Source organism: Panthera tigris, chromosome C1 (genome assembly GCF_018350195.1).
Source record: "Panthera tigris isolate Pti1 chromosome C1, P.tigris_Pti1_mat1.1, whole genome shotgun sequence".
Classification (NCBI taxonomy): Eukaryota; Metazoa; Chordata; class Mammalia; order Carnivora; family Felidae; genus Panthera; species Panthera tigris.
Window position 1 is genome coordinate 53,154,119 of NC_056667.1, and position 25,764 is coordinate 53,179,882.

Here is a 25,764-nt window from a genome sequence, read left to right on the forward strand (position 1 = left end):
AGAATGAGGGAGGATGACTCAAATGTTTTTTCTATATTACTCTAGGTTTTATACAGCTCAATGCTTTAAATATCCAATATTTAATCCACCTGAATTTTCAATGGATGCTCCAAAGTGTCTGAAACTTTTTGTTATTTATATTGAAACTATATTATTCCATAAATGGCTTTTATTTAATAATCTCTCCCTTTCCTTCATCCCACTCTCCAAAAAAAAAAAAAAAAAGAAAGAAAGAAAAACTAAAATAAAATGTTAGGTCTTTTCCCTCTAAACTAAGATGGTAATTGGACAATTCTTTTCCTATGTGGTCTCTAATCCATTGAATTAGTCTCCTTCTAAGGTGGGGAAATTATTACACTTACAGGAAAGAGATCCTTTCTCATTTCTTAGTGCCATGAAAACAGTAGGCCATCAATAATACTCAGGCACTTGGGATTCTTTCCTTCTCTCTCTGCCCGTCCCCTGCACATGCTCTCTCTGTCTCTCTCAAAATAAATAATAAGATAAACACTAAAAAAAAATAATACTGATAATGACACACTGAAAGTAAGAAAAAAGAGCCTGATTAAATGTAATGGGGAAGGAAAAGGAATGTATGTAATTTTTGCCTGAGAGGAATCATGCATGCCATAAAAGTTCAGCAGATATTTGTTATAAAAGTATAATTCAGAGAAAGAAAAAAGATAAAATCCAGTGAATCATATATGTATGATTGTGAGCACCCACCTTAAAACCTTTCCAGGCTAAAATTTTTGAGGGATTACTTTCCAGAACATTGATGCTTCTATCATGTATTTGATAACAGCATTAGTACTACCCTAAAATTATTGCTGGAGATATACCTTGGTCCTGATTTGGAGAACTACCTCAGCTCGCTCCTGTTAAAACATGAGGTTCATCTTCCTTAGAAACTTCGATTCTCTTAAGCTATCAACTCTGCCCTTAGCCCAACTGTCCAATGGCTGAGTAGCAAAGGTGACTTTGGAGTGAGATCTAAGTTTGAATTTCAGCTCAGCCCTGCCACTTACTAGCTGGGTACCCCAGGAAAGTTCCTAAATTAATACTCAGTTTCCTCAAATGTAAAATCTGAATAATACTACCCAGCCCATTTACCTCAGTAAATGCTTATGAAGACTAAGAAAGCGGGTATATACAAACTCACGGTTTAACTCCATTAAGGTGTATGGACTGTACTAAATTAGCCAGTCATTAACTGGAGAACACACATTAGTTTAGGTCCTTCAAGAAGCAAGTAAGAGGGCACCTGGGTGGCTCAGTGGATTAAGTGTCCAACTCTTGATTTCAGCTCAGGTCATGATCTCACAGTTTGTGAGGTCAAGCTCCATGTCAGGCTATGTGCTAACAGCATGGAGCCCGGTTGGGATTCTCTCTCCGTCTCTCTCTCTCTCTCTCTCTCTCTCTCTCTCTCTCTCTCTCTCTCAAAAGTAAACATTTAAAAGAAGAAAGAAGCAAGTAAGACAGGATTAGATAAGCAAGAGATTTACTGGGGAGGAAGCAAAAGAAGGCGAGGGAAGACTCAACTCCAGACCATGATGCAGCTCCGATATCTGTGGAAGAAAAGAGGAGGAAAGGGAAGTTGGGATAGAAAGAACGCATTTCCAAGAAAACCTTGGGTAAGCCACTTGGGAGTCCTCAAGCCAAAGTGGCCATTGTTCACTGGAACTAGCCTGCCTTAGTATGCTTGCCATGCTCAGTCATTGGCATGGGAAGCCTAGTCCCTACACAAACGTAGCAATGGATGCATAGGGGAAAAGCTGGAACTCTCGGTCAGTCATGCCGCCCATAGGAGGAGATCTGGGCAGTGCACTTTCATAGAGGCTACATTCTACCCACTGCACTGCTCAGGCCAACTTCTATAGCAGGTTCAGGGAGCAGGACCTCCACAGGTCTGTGGATCTGTCTGTCTGCAGGGAAATTTAGAAAAGGGGGGTTAATGAGGCAAACTATGGCCAGGTCACTGCCGTTGGTCTCAGAGCCACAGCTGGTTCACATCCTCTCCCTCTTCTGTCCATTTTGTTTGTTTGTTTGTTTGTTTGTTTGTTTTCTGTTCTATTCTAAATTCCCCTCATTCTTAACTATTACTTTGGCAGGTCCTGGTGGCTTACCTGGTGACATGACCCAAATCTCACCCTCGAGAGGGCTGAGCCCTTTTCAGTCATACCCTCCTCAGGCCAGGAGTGCTATCCACTTCCAATCACAGTTCCAGTGGAGAAACAGAGTGCCAGGACCTTGTGTTCTCCTGGGCACCACACACATTCTTCCCTAGCTACATGTGTAAAAGGAACTCTACTTCCTCCTACTGATGAGGATGGATTCTCCCTGCCATGATGGTGACTCTTTTCCCCTGCTGGTCCCTGGAGATGAGGAATCCAAAGGGCCCTGGTGACAGCTATGATTCATAATTCCATGGGACTCTTGTTACATCCCCTGACAAGAGTACACCATGTTTAGGGTCCAAGACCCCTAACACTTGAAGAGACCAGAATGTGGACAAAGTTCCCCAGTGAGTCAATAGGAGTGATGGTAAATGGCACCACTCCTACTCTGATTCCTTTGTTCCTGGATCCATTCATTCTTCTAGGTGTGGACACACTGTCATACAGAGGTCTCTGATTTAAAGCATATCCTACAGGAAGACAACCGAGACTCTCAGAGGGTTGTTTCTGATCTGTCACTTCAGATGTGCCTTTGCAAGGCCTGCCAGCACTCTACAAGGTCTGCTGCTTTATGTGGTGTCATATGTGGTATATATGACCACAGGACCACGTGATCATAGGCCCTCTCTTTTTTAGATTTTATGTAGTACTTTTGTTCTCTACACATTTGTCCCTTGGGACACTATGAGCTGTTTACCCTCTCTGTAATTCCTGCAGACCACACCCTTGGCTGGCCCTCTGACTCTACTGGTTATTATGGTATTGTGGCCTCATGGCTTCTGATAGGTAAATGCTTCCAATTGGTCTCTGTTTCTTAGAGGGAGCCCCATTATGCCCATGGCCATTAAGGAGCCCAGCTCTGGGACTATTCTCCTACCTTAAGCCCAGGTCTTCAGAAGTGACTTCTTAGTGACACTGGTACCTCTCTGCAGTACATTCTTAATCGTCTTGGTAAATGGTGTATCCTTTGGGTCTCCCATGAAGCAGTCCTCTCGTGGGCCTCTGGCCTTTCCACTCTAGCATGCCCTTTCCCTCAAGTTCTTAATCCTTCTTCTGCCTTCTGCCAGGGCAACTCAGGCATCTCCACCTCACTCAGGTTGGCTGGTACTTTTTCCAGGCTTCTAACAGCCATCCCATCTATTCCACGGTGAGTTTGCCTCATCCTCCAAGGTTCTCGCTAGGAGGTTAAATGCTGTGTCTTGAAAAAAAGGCCCTTACCCTTTGTAGCAACATGGATGGAACTGGAGAGTGTTATGCTAAGTGAAATAAGCCATACAGAGAAAGACAGATACCATATGGTTTCACTCTTATATGGATCCTGAGAAACTTAACAGAAACCCATGGGGGAGGGGAAGGAAAAAAAACAAAAGAGGTTAGAGTGCGAGAGAGCCAAAGCATAAGAGACTCTTAAAAACTGAGAACAAACTGAGGGTTGATGGGGGGGTGGGAGGGAGGGGAGGGTGGGTGATGGGTATTGAGGAGGGCACCTTTTGGGATGAGCACTGGGTGTTGTATGGAAACCAATTTGACAATAAACTTCATATATTGAAAAAAAAAAAAGGCCTTTAGGTCTGAGCTCCAGATATTTATACTTCTCTTGGGCAAGGTTACTTACCACTCATATAACTGATTGTATTTGTCCTGCTGATTGTTAGGAAGCTCAGAATCAAATTTTAGTCATACATGTTTTATATACAGGAACTTCTTTTTTTTTATTTTTAAATATTTATTTATTTTTGAGAGAGAGAGACAGAGCACAAGCAGGTGAAGGGCAGAGAGACAGGGAGACAAAATTTGAAACAGGCTCCAGGCTCTGAGCTGTCAGCACAGAGCCCAACACGGGGCTCAAATTCACGAACTGTGAGATCGTGACCAGAGCCAAAATCGGATGCTTGACCGACTGAGCCATCCAGGCATTCTTATATACAGGAACTTTTAATATATACTTTATGTACCACCTTCAAAACAGCTTTTGTCTTCCTTTTCACTGATTTTCCCTTCATGCTGACTTTTCCAATTGCGTTTATTCAACACACTATCTGCCCAGCACTGTGCTAAGTACATATATCTTATCGCATTCAGTGTCGGCCTCCCCTACTGTGGGATCTTGGGCAAGATACCAAATTTCCATAAGCTTTGATTTTCTTCGCCTGTAAGTGAGGAAGATCATAATGTCCACTTCATAGGGTTATCATGAGGATAATTAATCGTAGTTCACACCATTAGTTATTAGAAGACATGCAAAAGCTTTTTTACTAAAAAAAAAAAGTCCACATATCTGATATAATTATTTTACAAGGCGTCAATGTAGTAATTTCTGAAAAGATGAACATTGTTTCTTGTAAAAACACTCAATATACAGAGCAGAGTTATTAATCTTATTTATTATGGCTTAATTTAACTGAAGGTTTTTGTGGTTCATGTAATTAACAGCAGTACAACAGAATCAATAAAACTGTTATAATGAATGTCCACGCAGAAGTGTCCACTTACAGGGTGTATATATATGATGTTATATATAGGTAGGATAAAGGTAGTGAGCTCAAGGATTCTTTACTTCAAAATCTATTTGATTTTATAAGAATATCAGATTGCCTTGGCCTGACTTACTAGCTCTAATAATGAGGCTTATTCCACCCAAAGACTTAGTATGCTGCATTAATAATGAAAACACTATGAAGAAATGCTATTCTGACAACCAAGAATAGAGCCTGGAAAGCCAACGAACCAGAAAGTGTGGGACCCAAATGCTCAGTGAGCTCTGCAACAAACCGAGGAAACATAAGGCAGTCTGTTTGACCTCTCTGAGCTCATACTTCTGAGTTGATAATATCTGTCAGCATCAAAATTCTGTGCATCTTTATTTTTTTAACCTCATAGCATCCATGTGAAAGTGACTGGCCAATAAATCATATTTTCATTTGGAGTACAAAGCCTAAATTACATGCCCCAAAGCAATAGGAAAAAAAATTATAGCTTAACAAGAATTAGATTTGATCTCTTCCCAAGTTCTAATCTTCTCTTATTCTGGCAGGAGGGTGAGATCTAGGAATCAGAGATTCTCAGAGGTCTGTGGCAGCCAACAATTCAACTCAATTCAACAATATTTATTCAGTACCAGGATGTGCTAAGTACATAATAAATTCTTCAGTTTCTGAGAGTCTGATGCAAGATACATACGATCAGTAACAATCAATTGAACAACTATGTGTACAGGATACTATACTAGGCCCTTAGCAAGGGTGGTCCTCAGAGACTGCAGTATATAGAGGAAAAGGCAAAACATCCATTTGAAAAATAAATGATCAAGTGGCAAATGGCTGACACAGACAGGAAATGGCATAAGATCTCAGAGACAGGAAACATCACTGAAAGTCCAGATAGACTTCCTGGAGGGTGAGATATGAGTTGAACTTGAAGGATACTAAAAAAACAAAGAGGTGGGAAAGTATTAAACCTGTTTAGATGGTATTTATTTCCTTCCCAGAATTTTTAGAATTCGGTTTATTTTTATGTGTGAAATACATGTGTGTTGTCTTTACTCAATTTTAGATACCACGACAGCAGAAACTATACATAATATTTACATGATTCAGCACAACAAATATTTACAGAGTGCCTGCTATATGTCAGGTGCTGTACTGGGTAAGCTTTGGAGGGGAGGGAAAGGTAAAGAAGGAAAGAGAAAGAAATTAGAGATATAACTCGGAAGTCAGCTGAGGCCCCTTTGCCTCTCATAGATCTGGGTAAACTTCGTTTGAGACCCCAACCCCTCATTGGCCTCTGCAAGTATACAGCCCTTCCAAGAGAGGAATAACATCCGAAGGGACACTTCCACTTCCTCACATCTAATCTGTCCTGCACAATGTTGCAATGAAACTCTGCCCCTTCCCAGTTTTTTCATCAAAGGCACTCACCTTTGAAGAAGGTGCCTGGGTTTGGTGGTCATCGCTGGAGACGTAGGGAAGGGTAGGGAGGAATCACAGCTCGGGTGCACTGCTAGCCGCTCTCTCCCTTTTCCCCCTGCCCTCCCTCCTCTCTTTTCCTCATGCTCTCCATCCCAGATTGCCCCCAAGGATTGCACATTCTCCCTGTAGTACCCACAGCAAGTGGCCCCTCCTCTAACACCCAAGTCCTCAAGTCTCAACGCTCTGCCTCAAGCTCTCCAAATGATTCTGTTCTACCCAGCTTTCCAAACCTAGATGCTTCTAGCTCCAAGAGGAATTTTGGCACCAGTTATTAAGAGATAGTGATATTTTCTGGGGGTGCCTGTGTGGCTCAGTCAGTTGAGTGTCCGACTCTTGATTTTGGCCCAGGTCACGATCTCACAGTTCGTGGGTTCAAGCCCCACACCAGGCTCTGCACTGACAGCATGGAGCCAGCTTGGGATTCTCTCTCTCCCTCTCTCTCTGCCCCTTCCTTGCTCACTCTCTCTTTCTCTCTCTCAATAAAATAAATAAACTTAAAAAAAAAAAGATAGTGACATTTTCTCCACCTTGTTACAAAGAGGTAAGTGCACTGGTGACTCTAAGAGAAACCCAAAGTGCTATGGGGGGACAAAAGCAGGAGAGAATGCAGGAGGGGCATCATGGTGGGTTTCTTGGCCCCTTGCAACTGGTCTCTCTCCCCCACATTCACACAGCATGTACTATGGGCATCATTCTCTGGAAATCTGTCCTCTGATGCCTTCTATTACTATTTCTCCTTCCATCTATCCCTGTGTTAAGTGACCAGATATTTTGTGTCCCCAATACAGCAGCGTTTCTCTTTCCTCCCCAAAAGTCTCACGGGTCATGGGCCTCCCTGATTGGTCTGCTGAGTCCCACCTTGTGGGAGCTGTATAACTTGCCTAGTTTCACAATACCTTCCCCAAATTGCCCTTCAAAATACCACATGTCAGGAATTTATTTTGATTAAAATGAGTTAACATACCTCCAAGAATGTATTGTGTATGTAACCAATTTGCTTGAGATGGCTGGAGATGTCCATTCGTGTTACACTGAGGAGAGCTGGAAAGGACTAACCCGTACTGAGGTACCCCAGGGGCCAGTCATCTGCTGCAATTCCCACAGTCAGCCTTTCAGGTGACGTGAGGTGATTTGCCAAAGGTCACACCACTACAGAGCAGGCGCTAGAATCTTAATGCAGGAATACCTGGTTTCAGAGCCCTTGCTCTTTTCACTACACCACATCTCTAAAATAATAATACTTCTTCAGGGACATTCCAAGTCTCATTATTAAAAAGAAGGGCAGTTATTCGCTAGGATACAGACTAAAGACCACCCCAATGTTAGAGTCCTTCAGTAGTAGGAAGAAAACTGATTCTATGACCTTGAACAAGTGGTTTCATCTTTCTGAGCTTCAGGTTATTCATTTGTACACACAATTTTAGAGTTAAATTATGCCTATAAATATATGCATATTTAATATAAAGTTAATTTCATATATAAATTTAACTCTGCCTGACAAGGTTAAAGAGAATTCCTGCTTCCTTTTGCAGAGAGTGTACAATGGGAGTTGACAGAACTGACGGTCCATTTAGCTGAGTGGGTGTTTTTAACTGGGCTAACACATTACATTATTTGGGAGGGGCATTAGGTGACTTATGCATGAGCAGATGAATCGTTAATTCAACATCACCCAGAAGCAACCACAGTCCTTGAGGGTAAGTTGACACTGCCATCAACATCCTCCGAAGCCCTTCTCCCCAATAACTATGAATGTCTCCTCAACAAGGTGCTTTCAGATGGTTGTTATCAGCCCAGGTAGGAGGTAAGAGGGTTTGAGGTATGAGCATCATAAAACGTAGGGAAGTTTTGGAGGCGGGTTTGGGGAGATGGAACCACTCTTCCCGATGCCTCAACGATACCAAGTCCTACTGGCTCATGTTTCTAGGAGCACAGGCTTGGCTGTGAATCAGAAGTGGGTTATAGCTCTGCCTATTCCCAGTTGTGTGACCTGGAGTTTTAAATCTCAGTTTTCTCATAAAACTGTAAAACGTTTTATGTAAAACGTTTCTGTAAAACGAGGATGATGATATTTTCTGTCTTCGAAGGTTGTTGTGAAGATAGTTAAATAATGAATTTAAAGCACCTAGTACAGTATCTGGCACACTGTAAGCCCTAAAAAAGTTGGTTATTATTTTATTAGCAGGGACCAGGGCCTTGAAGTCCTAAGATACAGGGCAATGGAAGAGGAAAGGAAAGAAAGACTCCCTATTGCTGGAGGATCAAGTTTAATGGCACGTTGAGCATAGAAAGTCTGTCATAATCTGGCCCAAACCTCTGCTTCACCCTTTGGTTACCTGCACACACTCTGCAAAAACCTCCATAGCTCCTCCAGGCAAACAGAATTCATCCTTTAGTTTCCCATAATACTTTGCATATACGTTCGTGCTTTTTCTTATCATACCTTATTCTCACTATTCATTTGCATCTCTATCTCCACACCACCTGGCCCCATCCCAGGCTGTGAGTTTATGGACACTAGGCCCATCTAGCATCTTCGTATATGCAGCCACAAGCATTCTGTAAGTCATGGATGGATGGATGGATGGATGGATGGATGGATGGATGGATGGATAAAGAACATGAGACAACACAGTGACTTAGTTAGTCAAGGGTTTAACACTAGGTGCCCAGGAGACAGGGTAAGATAGTCTTTGTTTCCTTCATAAATTTTCTTAAGACCAGGTCTGAGCAAAAGTGTAGAGGGCATGACATTTGCTGAATCATTTGCCCAATGGTGGCGGTTGGGCAATCTATGTGTGCCTTCCAGGGAAACCAGGACTGGCTGGTGATTCCTGCCAGGGCCAATATCAAGCAGAAGACCTTAGCAACCAGGAAGCCAAGGCAGAATGATGCTTCTAAGTTTCCCTGCAGCCATCAAGGTTAGTATGTTAAGCAGTTAGGAGCAACAAGTCCCTCCAGGTGCGGCCAGTTGCCAGCAGGGCAAACAGACTTGTGGGCAAGGATCATCCTCCCTGTGATTATGTTCAGTATAAACAATGATAACAAGATCTAAAATTAGAAAATGAGTATAAAATGTGATTTCCACAGAGGATACACTATCCGAGGATAACATTAAATATAGAATATTTTAGAACAGAAGGCAATAGAGAGGGAGATTATATATCTTGCTTTGCAGGAATCATCCTATTTTCATTTATTTTATTTTTGTTAAAGGCAACTGAAAATGATATTTATCGATTGATAACCTATTGTGTACTTCACACTTAAAAAACAAAACCAATGTGCTGGAGTCAGCTCCCACTGGCATGTGAGAACAGACTGTGTGCATGTCTCTTTAACTCTATTTGCACCTTAAAACCAGTAATGGCAGGAGTAGTTACCACATGGAAATTGGCAAACACTCCAAATCAGGGTTTTCCACCTCCACATCCTCTAAGAGCTGGTTGTTAAACATTTACCAGCACACCACTGGCTTTACAATGAATGATCCCAATGAATTCTCCTAATACTCCCATTTTACAGAAGGGAAAATTAAGTTTAGAGAAGGTAAATGACAAAATAACTTGCTACAAACTTTTTGGTAGCAGAGGAAGAATTAAAATTTACACCACCTGCCTCCAAAGTTGATGCACTTAAACATGATGGAGAGAACACTTCCTAAGTCATTCTTTAAGACCAGCATTACTCCGATACCAAAGGCAGATAAAGACATCACAAGAAAAGAAAATTACAGGCCAATATCCCTCATGAATGCAAAAAGCCTCAACCAAATACTTGGAAACCAAATCTAACAGCATATTAAAAGGATTATATGCCATGACCAGGTGGGATTTTTCTCAGGAATGCAAGAGTAGTTTAACATTAAGAAAATCAATCAATGTAGGCACCTGGGGGGGCTCGGTGTATTTAAGCATCAGACTTCGGCTCAGGCCATGATCTCACGGTTCATGAGTTCGACCCCCGCATCAGGCTCTGTGCTGACAGCCCAGAGCCTACTTCAGATTCTGTGTCTCCCTCTCTTTCTGCCCCTGCCATGATTGTGGTAGCTTGATCTTTCTCTCTTTCTCTCTCTCTCTCAAAAATAAATAAAAACATGTAAAGCCTTTAAAAAAAAGAAAATCAGAGGCGCCTGGGTGGCTCAGTCAGTTATAGCAATACAGTATATTTTAATTAAGGTATATACGTTGGGTTTTTTAGGCATAATATTATTGCACACTTAATAGACTACAGTCTAGTGTAAACATAACTTTTATATGCACTGCAAAACCAAAAAATTCATTTGACTTGCTTTATTGTGATATTTGCTTTATTGTGGTGGTCTGGAACCAAAACAACAATATTTCCAAGGTATGGCTATGAATGGAAAGACATCCATGTTCATGGATTGGAAGACTTAATATTGTTAAGATGGCAATATTCCCCAAGGTGGTTTAGAGATTCAACACAATCTTTATCAAAATTCTAACAGCCTTTTTTGCAGAAATGGAAAAACCTATTCTCAAATTCATATGGTTGCAGGGGGCCCAGAATAAATAAAATAGTCTTAAAAAAGATCAGAGTTGGAGGACTCACACCTCCTGGTGTCAAAACTTACTACAAAGCTAAAGTAATCAAAACCGTGTGATATTGGCCTAAGGATAGACATATAGACCAATGGAAAGAATTGAGAGCCCAGATATAAACCCCTATATTTATGTCCAATTGATTTTCCACAGAGACGCCAAGTCCATTCAATAGGGGAAAATTAGTCTTTTCCACAGATAATGCTGGCACAACCGGATTTCCACGTACAAAAGAATGAAGTTGGACCCCTAGTTCACATCATATACAAAAATTAACTCGAAACGGAACCATAGAACTCTTAGAAGAACATATAGGGATAAATTTGGTGACTCTGGGTGTGGCAATGGGTTCTCAGATAAGACATCAAATGAGAAACAAAAGAAAAAAATAGATAAATTGAACTTCATCAAAATTAAGAACTTTTGTGCATCAAAGGATATTATTAAGGAAGTGAAAAGAGGCAGCCCAACTGTCTTGGCCAGGACAGCAGACACCACCACAAGGGCCAGCTGAGAATACTGGGGCATGTGGTGCTCTCCCCAGTCTGGTTCCTCTATAGCCTGCTCAGCTATCCACTATTGGATATAACCTTAAAAGCCTGGATATCAAGTACCCACTGCGGCTCATCAACAAGGAGAATATTGGCCATGACATCCAGTGGTTCTACTTCATCCTGCTATAACCCCATCACATTCTAGGTCTCCCCTTTGGCCAGCACATCTACTATTGACTCAAATCCACCAAAACCTGGTCATTCGCCCTATATACTCATCTCTGGCCATGATGACAAGGGCTTAGTGCGTTTGGTCATCAAGATTTTCTGTAAAGGCATCCATCCCAAGTTTCCCGCTAGAAGGAAAGATGTCCCAGTACCAGGAAACCATGAAGATGGAAGACATCATTGATTACGTTCCAGGGCTCAAATGGGCTGCTAGTCTACCCAGGCAAAGGCCATCTGTCCAGACAATAAATCTAACCCTGTCATCAAGATGGTGAAGTCTGTTGGTGTGACTATGGGAGGAACGGGCATCCCAAAGCATCTGAGGGATGCTGCAGGTGATCTGTGACATCATGAAGGACCTGGATGACTACACCATGTGTCAACTGCTCTTTGCCAATTGGACCAAGAAGGATATCCTGCTGCAGCCAAAGCTGGAGGAACTAAGGAATGAACACTCCACTTACCTCAAGCTCTAGTACATGGTGGACAGACCCCTGAAGCCTTGGATTATAGCTAGGACTTTGCAAATAAGAGAAATATGGAACCACCTACCACCCCCAGAAGTGGAGCCCCTGCTGCTCCTGCCCATGAGCCAGTATGCCTGCCTGTCCAACCTGGACCCCATGGGCCATTCCAAAGAGCATTGCTTCACCTTCTGTTGGCTGGGCCCTGAAAATGTAAAATGGTGTAGTCCCTGTGGAAAATAGTTCGGCAGTTTCTCAAAAAGTTAAACATAGAATTACCCTATGACCCAGCGATTCCACTCCTGGTATGTACTCAAAAGAATTGAAAAGAGGGACTCAAACAGGCATTTGTATGCCAGTGTTCATTGCAACATTATTCACGATGGCAGGAACGTAGAAACAATCCAAGTGTCCATCCACAAATAAATGGGTAAACAAAACGTGATATATATGTACAATAGAAAATCCAGCCATAAAAAGGAATGAAGTTCCGATACATGCTACAATATGGATGAACTTTGAAATAAGTCAGACACAAAAGGAAAAATATTTTATGAAATGTATGAGCATATGAAATATCTGGAATATTTCTATCTAGAATACTGTCTATCTGGAATAGGCAAATTCATAAAGACAGAAAGTATATTAGTGTTTATCAGGGGCTGGAGGAAGGCATAATAAGAAATTTTTGCTTGATAGGTATGGAGTTTCTGTTTGGGGAGATGGAAAAGTTTTGGAAATAGATCATGGTAGTAGTTACACAACATTTTCTTTCTTTTTTTATGTTTATTTATTTATTTTTGAAAGAGAGAAAGAGAAGAGCTAGACATGGGGCTTGATCTCACAAATCAAAATCAAGAACCAGACATGCAACCAACTGAGCCACCCAGGCACCCCTACACAACTTTTTCGATAATTATTGCCACTAAACTGTACACTTAAGGATAGTTAAAATGGCATATTTTGTGTTATACATATTTCATTACAATAAAAAAAGTAACTAATTAAACGGTTCTTGTAGACCCTCCACTTAATTTTCCAGCTTCTTCTTATCCCCTCCTTTGAGCCCAGTGACCTAATGTTGCCTATTTCTCCACCAATTGCTTGAAGCCTTTTTCCTCCATGTTGTACACTTGGCAACCCCAGTGGGGAAGGATGCACCAACCAGCACTATGCTGGCCAAGTACCACGTGCTGACAGAAACTGCTGATGTAGGACATAGGGCATTGGGGAAAAAACACTTTAAAATGAGCACAGAAACATTTTTGTACTGTAAATATGTATGTATAAAAAGGACACTGAATAAAAGTTCTAGAAAGTAAATATGGTAAACTGTATTTGATAGCTCTACAAACTTATGCAGGGAGATGAGCTCTCATCCTGAATCACCTCCCTCAATGGCTTAGAGAACAAAGCTGTGTCATCTCAACTTCCTGAAGCAGATTGTCCCCAAAATATTAGGCCACAAAGCCTGGGTCTCTTTAAAAGCTTTAGACACTTACCCAACTGAGCCACCCAGGTGCCCCCAGAATTTTGTTTTATAAAGTGAGAGCTTAGAACATAATAGATCCCCTTTCTCTGTTCTATCCCACAGGTCTGCCAACATGTTAAGGGAAAGGGGAACTCTAATTGCTTTTTTGTTTTAGAGACCTAGACACATTTTTACATATATTTGTAAGAAGTCAGATTTTGGGGGCATCTGGGTGGCTTAGTCTGTTGAGCGTTCAACTTTTGATTTCAGCTTGGGTCATGCTCTTGGGGTCGTGGGATCAAGCCCTGTGTCAGGCTCCACACTGAGTGTGGAGACTGCTTAAGATTCTCTCTCTTCCTCTGCCCCTCTCCCCATATCATGTGTGCACGCGCTCTCTCTCTCTACCGATCTACCTCTCTCTTTAAAATTAAAAAAAATCAGGGGCACCTGTGTGGCTCAGTCAGTTAAGCATCCAACTTTTTTTTTAATGTTTTTATTTATTTTGAGCCAGAGAGAGACAGAGCATGAGCAGGGGAGGGGCAGAGAGAGAGGGAGACACAGAATCCGAAGCAGACTCCAGGCTCTGAGCTGTCAGCACAGAGCCCGACGCCGGGCTCAAACCCACAGACTATGAGATCATGACCTGAGCTGAAGTCGGATGCCTAACTGACTGAGCCACCCAGGTGCCCCTAAGCAACCAACTTTGGCACAGGTCATGATCCCAAAGTCTGTGGGTTTGAGCCCGGCATCGGGCTCTGTGCTGACAGCTCAGAGCCCGGAGCCTCCCTCGGATTCTGTGTCTCCCTCTCTCTCTCTGCCCCTACCCTGCTTGCACTCTGTCTCTCTCAAAGATGAGAAACATTTTTTAAAAATTTTGTAATAAATAACATTAAAAAATTTTAAGTTAGATTTTTAAATCTACTTACTATAAAATCTGTACAATAGTGGTTAAGAGTTGAGACACTGGTGTCCTCCTATGTTCAACATTGTCTTTGCTCCTACCATGTGCCTTGGACAAGTGTGCCTTCCACTCCTCTGAACACTGATCTTCTCATCAGCAACGTGGACAGTAATAACACCAACCTCAGAGGATAATGGGGCCTAAATGAAGGAAAGTATGAGAGGTACCTCACACAGTGCCCAACACAGACTAGGTGCTCAAAAGGGTTAGCTTCTTAGTTATTTTATTTGTTGTAGAACATCCATGAAAGCCCGCAGGCCTCCTCCATGAAAATTTCCCCAATGAACAGCCCACAATTTCTCCTTTCTCTACATTCCTAAAACACTTCACAAAAATACAATTGATGCTTGCAGCCATTTCACACGTACACAAATTTTGATCAAATAAACTCTAAGTCCTTTGAGAGAAGACAGCAATGCAAGCCCTCTTGCCATCCTTAGAGCCCGATGAAACGGGCCCTGAAGAAACACTTGTTAAACTGAGGGACTGAGAAGCAGTTTGGGGCCCTGCAAAAAGCACTGGACCTGTTGCCATAAGATTTAGGTTCTAGTCCCAATTTCCATATGTGCAAGTGTGGTGACCGTGGACAAGAAACTTGAAGGCAACTTGGATAACTAGTCTCTACATGGGTGTCTTAGGTAGGTTCAACTGCAATGAGTGGAACATTTGTGTCCCCCCCACCCTCCGCCAAATTCATATGTTGACATCTTAACCCCCAGTATGAAAGTATTAGAAGAGAAGACTTTGGGGAGGTGATTAGGTCACAAGGGTGGATCCCTGTTTCTGCCATGTGCGTATACAATGAGAAGCTGGCAGTCTGCTACTCAGAAGAGGGTGCTCATTGGAACCTGACCGGGCTGGCACCATGATCTCAGATTTTCAGCCTCCAGAACTGTGAGAAATAAAATTTTCTACTGCGTATAAGTCACCCAAGCTACGGTACTTTGTTATAGCTGCCCAGTCTAAGACGACAACCTACTCTCAAGACAGAATTGCACTGACATTCAAATGTGACACCGGACATTCCTGAAGTGCAGCAAACATAACCCTATCTGATGTCTTCCCTGTTGGCCTGAATCTGCAACCGAAGTCTCCTACTGTTGTCTTTATTCTAGGCTGCTGACAAATGTCCTTTGGTTCTGGAACTAGAAAGGGGCAGGAGAAGGGGCAAAACAAACAAACAAACAAACAAACAAACAAACAAACAAACTTGTTGGGAGGCACCTGGGTGGCTCAGTCGGTTGAGTGTCTGACTTCAGCTCAGGTCATCATCTCACAGCTCGTGAGTTCGAGCCTGCATCGGGCTCTGTACTGACAGCTTGGAGCCTGGAACCTGCTTTGGATTCTGTGTCCTCCTCTCTCTCTCTGCCCCTAACCCACTCGCATTCTGTCTCTGTCTCTCTCAAAAATAAATAACCTTAAAAAAATAATAAAAAAACTTGTCAGGTGTCAATCATTTACAATGAGGCTGTTGTCAATCAATTAACAAGTTATACCGAAAGTTAAAGCCCATTTGTGTTCTGCAAGGATTAGGAGATTGATAGACTTTTAATGGTAAACTCAAAACTCCCATTAGCAATAATGCAAGCTATGCCTGCTAGGTCCATGGAGAGATGAGAGTTGAATGTTATCCATAATCTATCTTACTTAATGTCATCAGTTTCCCTATAGCCCCTTCAAACAATCAGATGCCAGTGAAATGCCCTTAGTGGAACTAATCGCATTGATTTGGGAGAATACTGATGGTCTATTTCAATGAGGCTTTTCAACATGAGAAGCCTACAGAAATTTTAAAATCTTGATGTAACTGTAGACATGTATTTTTTGTTGATTAAAAATGAAAGACAGGGCACCTGGTTGGCTCAGTCGGTTCAGCGTCCAACTCATGATTTTGGCTCAGGTCAGGATCCCAGGGTCATGGGATGGAGCCCTGCATCAGGATTTTATCTCTCTCTCTCTCTCTCTCTCTCTCTCTCTCTCTCTCTTTCTTTCTCAAAAAAAGAAAGGCAATCCTGTAAAATGAGAAGGTAATAAAAAAGGATAATATACATGAATATATCAGCTAAAACATTTCCCCTAATACTTGGGTTTTTCCTGCCTTTTAATTATGTAAATTATTATATCTGTTGAGCCTTCTTCCACATTGCTTTTGGTTTATAAGAAATGAACAAACCGAAAAGAAAGTGACATTGAGCTTTTTTATTTCCTTCCAAATTCACTGAAGGGACTCCTTTGGATAGTCATGCAACACGATGCTTGGTTAGGATTTTCCAATTACAGAAGAACAAATACAATTTCTCATTTATTCTTACACTACGTCTATTCAGTTATCAATTCTTGTCACAACTTCCTGCAAACATCAGATATCTGCCCCTTTCATTCTAGTGCCATCACACCCATTCTCCCTCTGGCTCCTTTAAAACAGACCCAGACTGAGCTAGTAAATTCCTGGGTGTTCTTCTTTCTTTAAATCTCTTGATGCTTCAATCCATCTCACATTCTATACCGCACAGGATATAAAAATTCTTTGAGGGCAGGGACTGTGTCCTACATTTCCTTATATTGTAGGTATAGTGACCATATTCACGGAACCAAAAAAAATCTAGACACATGTACATTTATAAAGAAAAATAAAAAGAAATCTGAAATTGGACTTTTCTTTCCAAATTTGTGGATATTGTATCTAACAGATGCATGCTAGCAAAACGTATTCTACATTGTATATATAAAACACACATGGGTTGATGGCTTAGCCTGTTTAGAACAGAGATTATAAGCTAATACACTGAGGCCCATGTATGGCCCTTGGTAAATTTTTTTTGTATAGCACTTTAAAAACAAATAAGTTCGAATTGATTGGCAACATTTAAAAAGTGCTGATTTCATATAAAAAATAAGCTACTCCTGAGAAATCTGATGATCTCAGAAGACTGGTTGTTAGAAATCAGCTTGAACTAAAGTCCACCCCAAATGGGGAAATCTAATAAAACTGGAAACTCAAAGGAGGCCAGTATAATGATGAACAGGATAGACAGCTGCTGTACAGGAAGGGACAAGGAAACATGCCTGTCTGGACCATGGGGGAGATATCTACATCTATCTCTGTCTCTATCTCCTCCTCCAAGTGCCAAGGATACTGTGATTATAAATTACCAAAAAATAAATATTTACATGTATACTTCTTTAATTTTTAGTTTTGTTTTTATACAACAAAAGGATGTCACTTGGTAGAACTGTACTATTCTTGGGTGCCTGGGTGGCTCAGTAAGTTAAGCGTCTGACTCTTGGTTTCAGCTCAGGTCATGATCTCGTGGTTCATGAGTTCAAGCCCCATGTCAGACTCCACACTGTGCAGAGTCTGCTTGGGATTCACTCTCTCTCCCTCTCCCTGCCCTTCCCCTGCTTGTGCTCTCTCTCTCTCTCTCTCAAAATAAATAAATAAACTTAAAAAAAAGAACTGTATTATTCTTGGTAGAACAGTTTCAAATGTGTTTGTCTAAAATAGTTTGAAAAACAGAATATTCCAACTGATTAAACACTCTGATTAATTCTGCATTGCCATGCAACACTCTATATAGATTATAAATTTTCAAAGAATTAGAATATGAGACAATGAAAAAAATTTATATTAACCATAACCTTTTAAAAATAGTACCATCTTTAAACCATCACTTGTCTTTTATGAGTCAGGAATATATTTCCTACTGCTTTCTAATTCAGCATAAGCAACAGTTTTATTAGCAAATAGACCTTTAACCCTCTTGCCCTTACTCAGAATGCCCCCAGCCCTATTCCATGCCTTTTTCTATAGCTCCATATGTAGTCTTCTATTATATACAGTCATTTTGTAAGTCTATTTCCTTCATTGGATTAGGTTCCTACATGGCACAAGCATTGTATTTGTAACCCACACAGTGAACATTCAATGTACATTTTCATATTTCAAACTAATTGCCCCCCAAAGGAGTGAGGGGTAAAACAAATATATATAGCAAATAGAATTGATGTTTCATTTCAAGTAAAATAAGCAAAAAGTAAAATAAAAACTTAATAGGTGTCAATCTTTGATGAGAAATTTACTGAATGCTTACTTTGTGGCAAATACCATGCTAAGTGCTTATAAATTAGTTCTCAAGGTTCTCAAAACAATCAGTGAGATACATGGTACTTGATTTACACAGAGAAAACTGGCAATGAGGGATTAAATCATGCATTCACATATTTGCTGAGCACCTATCACACTGTGCGCTGAACTAGCACTGGAGATATGGCAGAGAACAGACTCTCTGCCTTTTGTGGAACTTATTTTCTAGTGGAATTTTCCAAGATCACACACATAATATGTCAGCATTCTCGGTTTATCTATCACCTTATGCATATTATAAGCTTAGACAATGTGAGTTCATCTCTGAAATGGGTTCATTCTCAGTATTGACAAAAATTTGAGACTGAGGAGCAGAGGCTCACACCCTGATGACCTCTTCAAGGTAAAAGTAACCCTGCAAGGTCACTCCATCATCGCTGGCAGCATTCAGTCTGTGAGGATCTGATCTCTAAACTCACAGTATTCTCAAGACAAGATTTATAAATAATAAAAAGAATCAGATAGAAATAAGATACTATGATACTCTGGTTTCTCTTCAGATCGTATAAATCTTTCGCCTTTTACTAAAGAAATAAGATACTATGGAATTAAAGAAATAAAACAGAGTTAAGAATGCACCTTTCTAAGTCAGATATTTTTCTGTCTCGCATATAAACCTCAGTCAAGAGCAGAGCAAAGCCACAGTAGAATAGAAGTCAAAGCACAGACGGGACTTTGGCCTCTTGGTCTCTAAACGAGACAGGAAGGTCGAGGGGAAGGATGAGACTCCCAAGTACCATCACAATTCATGCCGTAAAGCTGTGGTCCCTCGTGGCTATGCCATTCTGAATTTTATTTGCCTCTCTGGAGCTAGACACATGAGGAGCCACCCAGTTCAAAAATGCAAAAAGAAAAAAGGAGCAGTTTCAGGAGCAAATTTTCGAATTTGCATCAGACACTTCCTGTCAAACACTGAATGTGCTGGGATTGACTCCGAGAGCACTAGTCCAGTGCAATTTAATCATTAAACTTCAAGGTTTTCGTAACTAATCTCCAAAGATCTGGGGCATCTTTAGGAAAAGTTTCATTTTTAAAAAAATGAGGTTGAATTCAGAAGGTGAGCAAGGGAAATGATTTTAGAAGCTACCTTCTAATTCTGAGTCAGTAGAAAATTATCTTTTACTCTAATTTAAAGAAACAGAGAATAATTTTCTCATCTACTGCAATATTATCTAGGAAATCTGAGGCAAAAGTCACCAGACTATTTTTAAATGCAATGACCTGCAGAGAGACTGACCACAGCTCGGTATCCCTTGAAATGTACTTAAACGTGCCTCGGAAAGGGAGACCAATGCAACACTCAACGTACACAACAGTACCTATCTGACATTAGAAACCTTTTATTGAGACCAGGCAAATAGTAAGCTGAAAATATTACAGCATGGAGAAAGGCTGAGGAAACGAATCTAATTTCTTTTTCCTCTATGGTGGCCCAAATGACTAACTAAAGACACTCCAAGATTACTGTATTTATACTTAATGCCTTTTAAAAAGCAAGGTCTTAACCAAAAAGTCTGTACCTGACATTCAAAAAATATTGAATTTTTTTGGATGGACTGCAATGTCACAGACTCTGAGTCTAAAGTTCTTTCTTGTCCAGCAAGAGAGCAGACGCAGGATTAAAATGCGAGAGATGGCTAATGTCCAGGAAAAGACAAGAGCCCCAGTTGAAGGTTGTTGCTCCGTTTTTATTAGGATCAGAAGGCTTACATACATGGTGATGGACATGCACAAAGAGACAATGAAACTGTGAACTTTAACTCATGGACGTGAGGAAAAGAGGGTCCTGAAGATATTCAGGGTTAGGGGCTTCGGTTAATGCAAAACAAAATCCTGGCACAGAGGCAGCAGGGCCGGAGGTTGTTTACAGCAGACGTGAGGCACCACCTCTGTTTACCTAAACTGGTCTAGGGGACAAGAAAGAGCAAGTAACCTCAGGGTCAACAAGGCACCTTTCTTTTGTTGATTAGCTCCCCTCTGGGCAACTTCACCTGCAGCAGTATATAGCCCTATTTACCTGTTTACCTAATTTGGTCCTTCCTTCCTGTGAAAGCAGCTTTCTACTATTGTACTAAATTGGGGGGCGTTTTCACCCTGAATACCTAATCTTGCTCACCTCATATACCTCTGTATTGGGGCCTTTGCCCCCTCATACTGGGGGCCTCTGCCCCTCTTCTCTATCCTTATTCACATAATCTTGTTTGCCAAGAGTTGGATGTGAACATCCTATGGCTTTGTAATTCTTTATGCCTTGTTAACCCATCAGTGCAGGCTCAGGGAATTCCTAAGCTTATTCCCCACACTGCAAGAGCTAAATAAATTATCTATACAAAATCTGTACAGCAGGGACCTGTTTTTAGCAGGTAAAGCCTATTTACAAGTAAGAACCTCTTACTCTCATATCATTGTTCTGTTTTGTCTGAAGAAAATATTTGTCGTTTGATAATTTATATCCACACACATGGGTTTGCAACCCCACTCATCCTACTTTTGTAGTTAAAAAAAAAAACAACAGAAACAAAAACAAGCAGAGATATTAATTTGGTCCTGGGTAAAGAGTTACCCCAGCCAACTAGTAAAAGTAAATACAAATGATTTGTGAATGAATGAACTTTAATCTATGCCTCAAAGAATTTCTACAGATAAACCCCCAAGGAATATGAGAGTAAAAATCCACAAACCACACAAGTAAAAAGAGCAAAATAAATAAAAGCTAACAGCAACAGCTGAACAAAAATCAGACTTGCAAAATCTTTGGAAATGGAATGGCAAGATACCAAATATAAAATAAGAATGTTTAATATTAATTCACTTGACAAATATATTTTTTGAATACCTTCTATTTTTCAGGTAATATTCTAAGCTTTGAAGACAAAGCAGTTAACAAAACAAATATCCCCACTCTTAAGGAGGTTGTGGTTTTAGAAGAGGGAGACTAATAAGATATATAGTATGGCAGGTGGTGGGGGAAAAAAGCTAGGAGAGAGATATAGAATACTATAGTAGAAGGTATCTCTCTGTCCTTAGAGCCACATGGGATTAGCTTTGTGTATGAAGGATGATCTGAGAGTTCTGGGCTTCTTTTGTTTATTTTGAGAGAGAGAACATGAGTGGGGGAGGAGCAGAGAGACAGAGAAGGGGAGACAGGGGATCCTAAGTGGGCTCTGAGCTGACAGCAAAGAGCCTGATGCAGTGCTCGAACTCAGGAACCAAGAGACCATGACCTGAGCTGAAGTCAAATGCTTAACCTACTGAGCCACCCAGGTGCCCCTAGGCTTCTTGACATAAACGGGAATGTAGGCAAAATGGAATTGCAATGGCCTTGTGGCAGATAGTAGTGGTAAGACCCTTGTGGAGGGTGGAGTCCTTTCTCAAGAGCATAGAGAGTCCTATGCTTCCCTCTTCTCTCCTGGCAATTCCTATGGGAGGGGTAGGGAAGGAAAGCTCTTATCTAAAGGTCAAGTCACACCAAGGATCCCTCTCTTTTCCTGCTGATGAAGGCCTAGAGGCCAGGGGACAGACTGGCTTCCTTTTGAACCTTTTTTCATGAAATGAAAGCTGGTAGGTATGAACAAGAGACAAGAGGCTATACAGAATTGTCCAACAAAACTGCTAAGAAAGAAAAAAATGATAGACATTAAGAACTCAAGAGCAAAAGGAGATTGGACACAATTCAAGAATGAATTAGTAAACTAGAAGTCAGATCCTAAAAAACAACCAAATGCAAATACAAAATATGAGAGATTACAAGACTTGGATGACAGAATTAGAAGGTCTAATACACATGTAATCAGAATTCTTTAAGAAGATAGCAAAAATGAGGTAAAAGAAACATTTGAAGAGATAAGAGTTGAGAATTTTCCAGAATTGCTGAAAGTTATGATCTACCTGGTCACAGCAGGCATTTGAACATTGTGACCTCTTGTGTATAAGCAAAAGTTTTTATTAAACCACCTTCCAGAAATATATCTTTCATTGAACACTACTTACAGTGTACAAAGGGCTTTTCACATACTAAAATCTAGGCTACATGTTTTAAGGTTTATTACTCTGGATTTGTTTTCCTGATAGGAAATGGAAATGCATCAATATCCAGGCCATTCTCTTTAGAGAAGAGAATGTTACTCATCACCAAATTTACTAATGATTAGTATAGCACATTCTTCAGTGTGACAGACTTGGTAGATACTACTGCTGAATTTGGTCGATTCTCTGCAGTTTCCATTTCAACATTCTTTGGGGATACTTTCTTTGCAATTTTTTGCATCTTTTGTTTCTTTATTCCCAGGAATGATTTCAAGGGTCTACTGAAGACAGTGCCCTTCAGTAGGTTAAGTGGTGAGATCCAATTTCATCATACATGAAGTTTCTTGGCGGCTCCATAAATAACTTTCTCTGTTTACTATGTGAATAAGGTCAGAACTTTCTTAGCGTGACATAATAGTGTATTTTGTTTTTGTTTTTGTTTTTGTTTTTGCATTCTCTTACTACTCTCCTTCCCAAGTCTATGCTTACTACAAGCACACAAGACAACTCACAATTTTGCCAAATATATGAACACATACCAGGCTTTTAGGCTACCATGCTTTTGCACAGAAAACTCCCCTTGGCCCTTTTGTTGTTCCTCCCTTTTTTTTTTTCAGTGCTCCTCACTAACTTCCTCTCACATAAAATCCCTTGGTTTCAAAAAAGTCAACTTGTCTTTTATGACCCTCCTCAAACTGGGCATCTCACTACCCAAAGCTCTGACAACATTTATGGCACATTGTGCTACAAAGTATTCATCTCTGCTTGTATCCAGGCATGTCTGGCATGCGATGGATGTTCCATAAATTCTTGGTGAATAAAGGGTACAGAAAGCCTGGGGAAACACTGGTGTGGGGGGTCACTGTATCAAGCTTGAAAGGTCATGTAGGGCAGTCTTTATCTCTGGATCCAGAAATACCATATCTAGAAAATTAACCTATATAAATAATTGAGAATGTGTGCAAAGATTTAGCTACAAAGCTCACACTTCATTGCTATTTCAATAGCAAAATCCTGACACAATTTTAATCCTTCAACTGGACCTTAGTTAAATAAATGCACAATGGAATACTAAATACCACTTTAAAACATACATGGAAAAAAACATATGGAAAATATTTAGTGGCATGTCATGACATTTTATTCAAGGAAAAAAGGCTGTTCAAGGAAAAAGGCAGCGTGTTCAGTCTGCTTACGTTTAACGCTATATACGAAATTATCAACAGTGGTTTCCAAGGTGTTGGATTTCAATTTTTTATCTTCTTTCTGATTCTGAAAAAAATCTAACTTGTGTACAATGAGCACTAATTATTTTTGTGATTTAAAAAAAAAAGGATTTAGTTTTCAAAGAAGTGTCCTTTCCTTTCATGGTCTGGCTTCCCTTTGGAGCTGCAACTCTACCTGGAGGCTATTCCTGTTCCAGTCATTCCAGGGTGCCCAAGGATAAGGGCTGCCCAGGTAGCTTAGCCTCATTTCATAAAATCGAGGCTTGGAGGGCAAAACCAGCTTCTCCAGTGAGCAGTGATTTTAAAACCCAAACAGTTCCCAAGATGCAGCCATGTTATAAAACTTTCATCAGCATATTTCACTTTCAAGATAAACTCCTTCCAAAATTCTGTGCTGACCCTGAAATGATTTGCCATGGAAGGAGCGTGCCCCTTCCAGGAGAAGATCCCAACGCCAGCCTGTTCCTTCCTACCTTGATCTACATTTACTTGGATATTCCACAGCCCGACGCTCCCCCGCCCACTGCACTTCCGGACACACCACACACACACACACACACACACACACACACACACACACACACACACACACACACTCTTTATCTTTGGGGCCCAGCCCCAGCCAGCAAAGATCCCGAGGCCTGCAGGGCTGGCCCCACGTCTGAGGCTCTGGATCCCTCTCTAGGGGGTAGGGGGAGCAGCTGCGAACCCGGTGACTTGACTTCCTCCTCCTTCCCGGAGGTGCCCGCCCACATCACCGTCATCAGGTCCCCGAGGAAGTCACGTTCTGGCCTTAGAGCCCTTCTGAAGCTTCTGGGAGGAAAAGGAGGGTGAGGTGGCCAGAGCCCTTGCACCGTCCCAAGAAACAGGGCCCCTAGCTCGCCCTCTGTCACTAATTAGATAGAAATTGGGGCGGGGGGGGGGGGAGTGATTTTCCCATTGGGTGCATTGTATCTTTCATCTGTCAGAGAGGGTGTTGACCTAAAATGGCTAGGTCCCTTCGCCAGTGTTAGGGTGAGTGCCCAGATGACCCCGGGAGCGCTGCAAAAAAAACAAAAACAAAACATTAACACGTATTGAAGATCCCCGAGGTGCTAGCAACCACATATACGCCGTCTTATTTAATTCTCCAACAAATCCCTTATGTTAGGTGTCCCTGATCCCAAGATGTGGTTTGAAACTCGAGGTAGAAGGTCTGTAAAATGCTTTCCAACCTCGTCCACTCCGAGATACACAGGAACAAAACAGATTTTTACGGCACACTGGGGCAAATGAGTGTGCAACAACCAGAAGCCAACTGCCCCCGCTGCCCCGTACAGAGGGGCTCAGTCTCTCAGTTTACCTGCCCCACCTGTTACCCGTCTGCTGCTCGCTGGGATGAAAGCCTGGAAGAGGCCGACCCAAGAGAAGTATGACCTAGCTGTGTCCAGACAAAGCTGGAATTGCTTCGCAGCTCTTCCTTCTGTTTGACTTCAAGCACGTAACTGGATATTTTTTGAGTCGGCTTCCTCACCTCTAACGCTAATAATAGTACGCACGTCACCGGCCGGTGACCTGAGTGGCGAACGGGACCAAAGGTTGATCTGCGAGCCCGCGCCCGGGGAGCGCGTCCCGCCCGGGCTCCCTGGGTTACCCTGGCGGAGGCCTGGGCGGGCACGCTGGGCGGCGCGGGGGCGGCCGGGCGGCGCCGGCGGCCCGGGAGGTTCCGGGCTTCCGCTCAGACTTCTGCGTACCCGGACGGCTGCGTCACAGCCCGAAAGCGCAAGCCGGCCGGCGGGGGTGGGGGCGCGGCGCCGCTGGAAGCCCCGGTGCTCTAACCGAAAGTGCGAGCCCGGACTTCCCGGCCGCGGTCGCCCGGGCGAGTCTGCGGTCCCTCCCACCCCGCCGCGTCCTCGCGGGCGCAGGGGGGTGGGGGTGGGGCCGGGGCCGCCGTTCCCGCTCTCCCCCCCACCCCCCTCGGCTCGCGGCCCCAAGTGGAGTCCCGGGGAGCGCGCGGGGGCGGTCCCTGCCGCGGAGAAGGGACGGGCCCCACGCGCTCCT

General features: G+C 42.0%; 2 pseudogenes; both read left to right on the forward strand.

Moving 5' to 3' along the window:
- Positions 1 to 25,541, forward strand: part of LOC102954104 — a 30,169-nt pseudogene extending 4,628 nt beyond the window's left edge.
- Positions 18,953 to 19,078, forward strand: LOC122241607 (annotated as a pseudogene).
- Positions 25,542 to 25,764: the final 223 nt, after the last annotated feature.